Source organism: Pinus tabuliformis, chromosome 9 (genome assembly GCF_031772625.1).
Source record: "Pinus tabuliformis cultivar Carrire ecotype Pingquan chromosome 9, CPIR1, whole genome shotgun sequence".
Lineage (NCBI taxonomy): Eukaryota > Viridiplantae > Streptophyta > Pinopsida > Pinales > Pinaceae > Pinus > Pinus tabuliformis.
The window spans coordinates 59,805,483-59,811,482 of NC_142307.1; positions in this window are offsets into that span (position 1 = coordinate 59,805,483).

Consider the following 6,000-nt stretch of genomic DNA (forward strand, 5'->3'; position numbering starts at 1 on the left):
ACATAGTGCTGGATACATGAATGTTTACTCAAAGTTGCATTATTGGAGACATGATGATGATAAGTTCTTACCTATATGATGATAGGTTGATACTTACATATGTTGATTGATGCAAATTTTCCCATGTGATGATACTTGGATCATGCAGATCTTGATGTTGATGAGATGGCTATGGTGTTTTTCACATATGATATAATGTGAATGATTCTATATGTCATATGCAGAATTTTGTTCAAAAGGATGAGTTGATGCAGACATACCTTGTTGCTGGTCTAGATGTTGTTGTCAGATGATTATGGAATAGATCATACATTGTATGATAGTTGCTGATGACTATCATTATCTTATTTAGATGTTTGGTCTCTGTTATAAATGTCATGTAAAGGACATATCAAGACTCATGATGTAATAGTTTGTCTCTATCTATTGTAGTCATTTGATTAATCCCTTTTGGTCATATGATGTAATTTGTACCCCCACTATGCATGGGAAAGATGATGTAATAGTTCAGTCATGTATAAACATTTGGTATCTGGCATATCCCCACTTAGTTGGGTGGATGAGTCAACATTGGTATATCCCCACTGGGTTGGGAGATGGATGTATGTATGAGTCCTTGGTGATAGGAAGGTCATTTATGATAGAGTCATGTTATTCTTGTAGAACATCTTTTTGTAGACCTTTCTTATAGTCAGGGGGAGCATGAATAGCACACTTCAGCAGAGCAGAGACTTCAACATGTACTCAGAAGGAGCATGGTCATATTGGTACACCTTGGCATATACAAAGGGGGAGCTCATTCAGAGATTTCAGCAGGTACTCAGGGGGAGTATGGACAGCGGAAGGTTTATCAAGGAAAGAGAATACCTTGGTCCACCCTTTGCCCTTGATGTCAAAGGGGGAGAGTGATTTGGTGTTGTTTCCATCAAGTCCAAAGGGGGAGATTGTTGGCATTATGATGCATGTGTTGTACTTGATGTCAACCCACTCATAGAAGAACAACTCACTTATATATAACTAGAAGAATCTATAGAAGAGATATCAGATGTGATAGAATACATGGGATGCAGGACAACTCAAAGGAATCAGATGACAGTTCTCAGTATGACAAGTTAGCTTTGCCATCAAGCCAAAGGAGGAGATTGTTGGAATTATGATACAAGTGTTGTCCTTGATGGCAACTCACACAGATGACAGATCATAGTGCAGCAAGTCAGTAGCAAAGAGTTGATGATCAGACTACAAAGAATGAAGAAAGAAGAGTATATACGCAGGTTCATTATATACCAAGTCGCGTACATATGCAGGTTATATGCAGGTTCACTATGTACCAAGTTGTGTATATATGCAAGTTCGCTATATACCAAGTAGGGTATAAACGCAAGTTCACTATATACAAAGACGCGTATACACATGGGATTGCTGATCAAAAGCCGCATATGCGTATGCATGCACTTTCATGCACAAGAAAACACGTATATGTGGGAAAGCTTATTTCTGGGTCTGTGGTATTTAGACCTATGGTTTTGTTCCTTGGTATTGCGTCTGAAGTATTGAACCCAGGTATTGGGTCCCTAGTATTGGTTCTCAATGGTTTTGGACCATGGTATTGAGTAAGGCCTAAGACTATAAAAGGAGAAGAAGATCATTAGGCAAAGGCATTGAAAAAGTCTTGAATATCTGATGAAGTATGAGATCTAGTATGTAGGTTATGGGTTCATGATGCTTTGCTTGATCTGAGCTAAGGAGGAATCTCAGTGGTAGATGGAGAACAAGATCTAAGGATAGATTGGGATCTAATGACTTGGAATGAATCATCTCTATATGGTTTGATCATGTTTATTCTAGATCTGTATACTGACACATGTAATGTTCTGATCTGGGTATAACTTAAGTTTGAAATAGTTGCAACTCATGAATGAATATTTACAGATGTATACGCTGGTTGACTATGATAGAAGCGCGTACATACACAGGTTAGATACATCTAAGTAGCGTATACCATATGAGCTATGATGTTGAAGTTACAAGTGGTTCTGGTTGTTGATGACTGTTTACTGGTGTCAGTATTCTGCATAGTCAGTTTGGTTGATTGTGTTTAGCTTCAGTGTTGATGGATGAGATCTATAATAGATCAGGATCATAATGACTTATCTTTATGTGATCTGATGGACTAGATCTGGTTGCTAACATATGTATTATCCTTGTATATGAAATGATCTGGGTATGTCTGAAGTCAGGAAGTGCAGCGAAGTTATAAGTAAGTAATTAATGACATATACGCTGGTTTGCTTTGGTGAAGTTGCGTATACACGCTAGTTTGGTACTTCCAAGTAGCGTATGCACTCCGATGCATGATTTTTGATGATACAGTTGGTTTTGAATATTGTTGCAGAGTTTAGTGTTCTACTCTGTGTTCTGGTGACTACATTTTGTTGACAGGGCTTCAGTGATTTAGTATTGGGTTATTCAGAGATTGATGATGCTAGTGTTGATTGATTGTGTGCTTCAATGATATTGATGGGTCTAGTATGAAAATTAGATTAAACATGGCCTTCAGATTATGGTGTTGTGCTTCAGGAGTATCCAGTCTGAAAATTTATGAAACGTGGTACCTGGAGGAAGAAAGAGAAGGTTGTAGCCTTCTGTAGGTCGGCACCTATGTACTAGTACATCAGCTAATACAAGAGCTAAGGGGGTGGTAGCTCCCTTCCAGTAGCAGCTAGAAAACGAGTGAAGGTTGGAGCATTCAGTAGGCTGACACCTACATACTAGTAAAAGGATCGACTAGTACAAGAGCTAAGGGGGTGGTAGCTCCCTTCCAGGAGAAGCTAGAGAATGAGAGAAGGTTTTAGCCTTCTGCAGGTAGAAGCCTATGTACTGGTATAAGACTGCACTAGTACAAAAACATTGTAAAAAGAAGTTTCTTAGATATCATTTTTGGGATTCAACTGCGTTAAGTAAGTCATTCAAACGTATGACCATTTCCATGAGAGGTAGTCGTAACTGACTAATTTCTCATGATTTTTGAATAGTTCACTTAGCACTCATTGCATCGGGTGATGCTCACAGGGGTGAAGAAGTGGGATTGAAACTAGTGAAATGTGGAGAACGAATCACATAGCATCAATCATCACTTCCGGGGCTTGCACCCGGTAACCAGGACTTCCCAGGAGGTCACCCATCCCAGAACTCCTCTGGCTCAAGCGCGCTTAATTGTGGAGTTTTTCCCCACAATCAAGCCCACTTAGCTTGCTACCCCATTTGCAAAACCTTAGCAAGTATTGTGCCTCATGAACCATTCAAGTAGAGATCCCTTGACTCTTTTTGAATTTAAGTATGGGGGATTTACGCAGTGCATTATATTAGATATCATTTTTGGGATTCAACTGCGTTAAGTAAGTCATTCAAACGTATGACCATTTCCATGAGAGGTAGTCGTAACTGACTAATTTCTCATGATTTTTGAATAGTTCACTTAGCACTCATTGCATCAGGTGATGCTCACAGGGGTGAAGAAGTGGGATTGAAACTAGTGAAATGTGGAGAACGAATCACATAGCATCAATCATCACTTCCGGGGCTTGCACCCGGTAACCAGGACTTCCCAGGAGGTCACCCATCCCAGAACTCCTCTGGCTCAAGCGCGCTTAATTGTGGAGTTTTTCCCCACAATCAAGCCCACTTAGCTTGCTACCCCATTTGCAAAACCTTAGCAAGTATTGTGCCTCATGAACCATTCAAGTAGAGATCCCTTGACTCTTTTTGAATTTAAGTATGGGGGATTTACGCAGTGCATTATATTAGATATCATTTTTGGGATTCAACTGCGTTAAGTAAGTCATTCAAACGTATGACCATTTCCATGAGAGGTAGTCGTAACTGACTAATCTTCTTATTAAAGAGAAGATTGAGACAACTTGCAGCAGGTGGTTTTCACCCACATTTGGTTTCCACCTTACATCATGGTGTTCATGTGTGCTTCTTGTGTGTGATGATTTGTTCTATTTTACTGCTCCTGTTTACTATTCATATGGTTAATAATGTTCTGATGCACTCATTAAGGATCAACTAACTAAATCATAAGTTTACTGGATATACGCTTATTGCATTACACACAATTGCGTATATACGCGGTTTGCCTTAACTGAAGTAGCGTATATGAATCTTAATATGGAAATGAAAAAGTTATATTAATTTGATAATACTGATTCACGCCCTCTCTCAGTATTATTTCCAATAGAGTGTGGATGTAGGACATGGATTTATTTTCCACCCTCTTCTTAGAAATAATACCCCAAGGGTCATAAGACCAAGTGAAGCTATGGGTGAAATTCATCTCTCTTAGTCTTCTATCTGCCTCCTCTCCTGCAGCTTTGCTATTGCAAATGAAGGGACCAATTTGGGACTTGATCCTAAATTGGGATTTCTTCTTGGCTACTACAAAATGCATCTCATCTGCACTGATCATCTGTCTAATATACTCTAATGAAAAGATCCTCATGGGGAGGAACTTTGGCAGCTTGTAGGGAGCCAATTCACAGCCATACACTCTTATTTCAGTGTAGTTTTGCTACAAGTACCAATCAACAATTCTAGCTTGATCAGACAGTTGCATAATTCTTTTTATGTATTCACTTATCCATGGTTCTATAATCCATTGAGGAGGATCATTTCTAGGTGTGCAAACATTTCCACAAATGTCTTGTAACTAAAATCCTTTTGATATTTCATAACCAAGGTTGTCCAAAATATCACTTATTGAGGCTCACCTTCATTATTCATTTTTCTCAATGAAAACGGAAACTTGTCTGCCCAAAAATACGTAAACATGTTAGCCAACACTGAGGAATAATGAAACACTTCTTTTGTGAAAAAGTTGACAAGTTGTTCATGAATTACATCTACTAGAAACCGGCTGAAGTTGAAAATGATTGAGGGCTTGGAATTTAGTGGAGAGGATAGATAAGAATAATAGCCAAGTAGGTAAGAAAGAACTGAGGAAATATGTCTGGTTCTATCAGGGAAAACAAAGGAGGAATAAGGAGGGTTTTTTCCTAGTAAAGGTGTGTTCTCAGCCATGAAAAGCTCTAATATTTTAGCTCTTTTGGATAAATCAAGTTTTTGGTACATTTCAATCAAAACTTCATGTGAAAAAGGAACAACTCCTTCAATAATTGGGGCCTGCATCATCTGCATGATTGATTGAGCATCGGTTGTGAATAAAATATGTCCTGTTGGGGCCATCACTGCCCTTTGTTGTGGGTGTAACAAGAATTTCACTTCCTGATCAGTTATGGAAAACTCTATGTTTTAGGGAATATATAGAAAGGAAGGTTGGTGTTAGACAGGCCTATGTCATCCATTTCCTCCATGAATTTGTCCTCCCACCAGCAATATACATTAAACATATCAAATTCTAGGAGGGTTTCATGGATCTTGAAATCCCTGTCAGCCAATGGTAAATGATCTAAATCCAGTGGTGGGTGCACCATTGGGTTGAATATTTGTAGTTCTTTCTACTTAGGTGCCATTATTGTCTACTTTGTAACAGAAAATGATGAAAGAAGTGGGATTTTTAGTGAGGGAGAAAGAAAGGGATTTGAATCAGAAACGAGATTCAAGAATAGGAATTGATGATCACTGCTTGAAAATTAGTAATGTTGGACTGTGTTGCTGTTCTCTTGCTCTGCTTTGCATTCTCTGTAATAGATGAATGGAGTGGGAGGAAGTGCTTGCAAGTGAACAATAACATTTAAAGTTTGAACTTGACATGACTTTGGTGGCTTTATGATTTGAAATGAGGCCGTTGGATTGGCTTAATTTGGTGCGGTCCATTGGCAAATGGCTCGACCTCATTTATGGCTCAATGGAGGGAATGGTGTTACAGATCCATTTGAACACACCTCTCCCATATTATAGATCAGTGCTTTAGGGCCCATCAAACCCTAATTCAGTTGTTACATGCCCTAATGAAGTCAACCATAAGAAGGCCTAGCT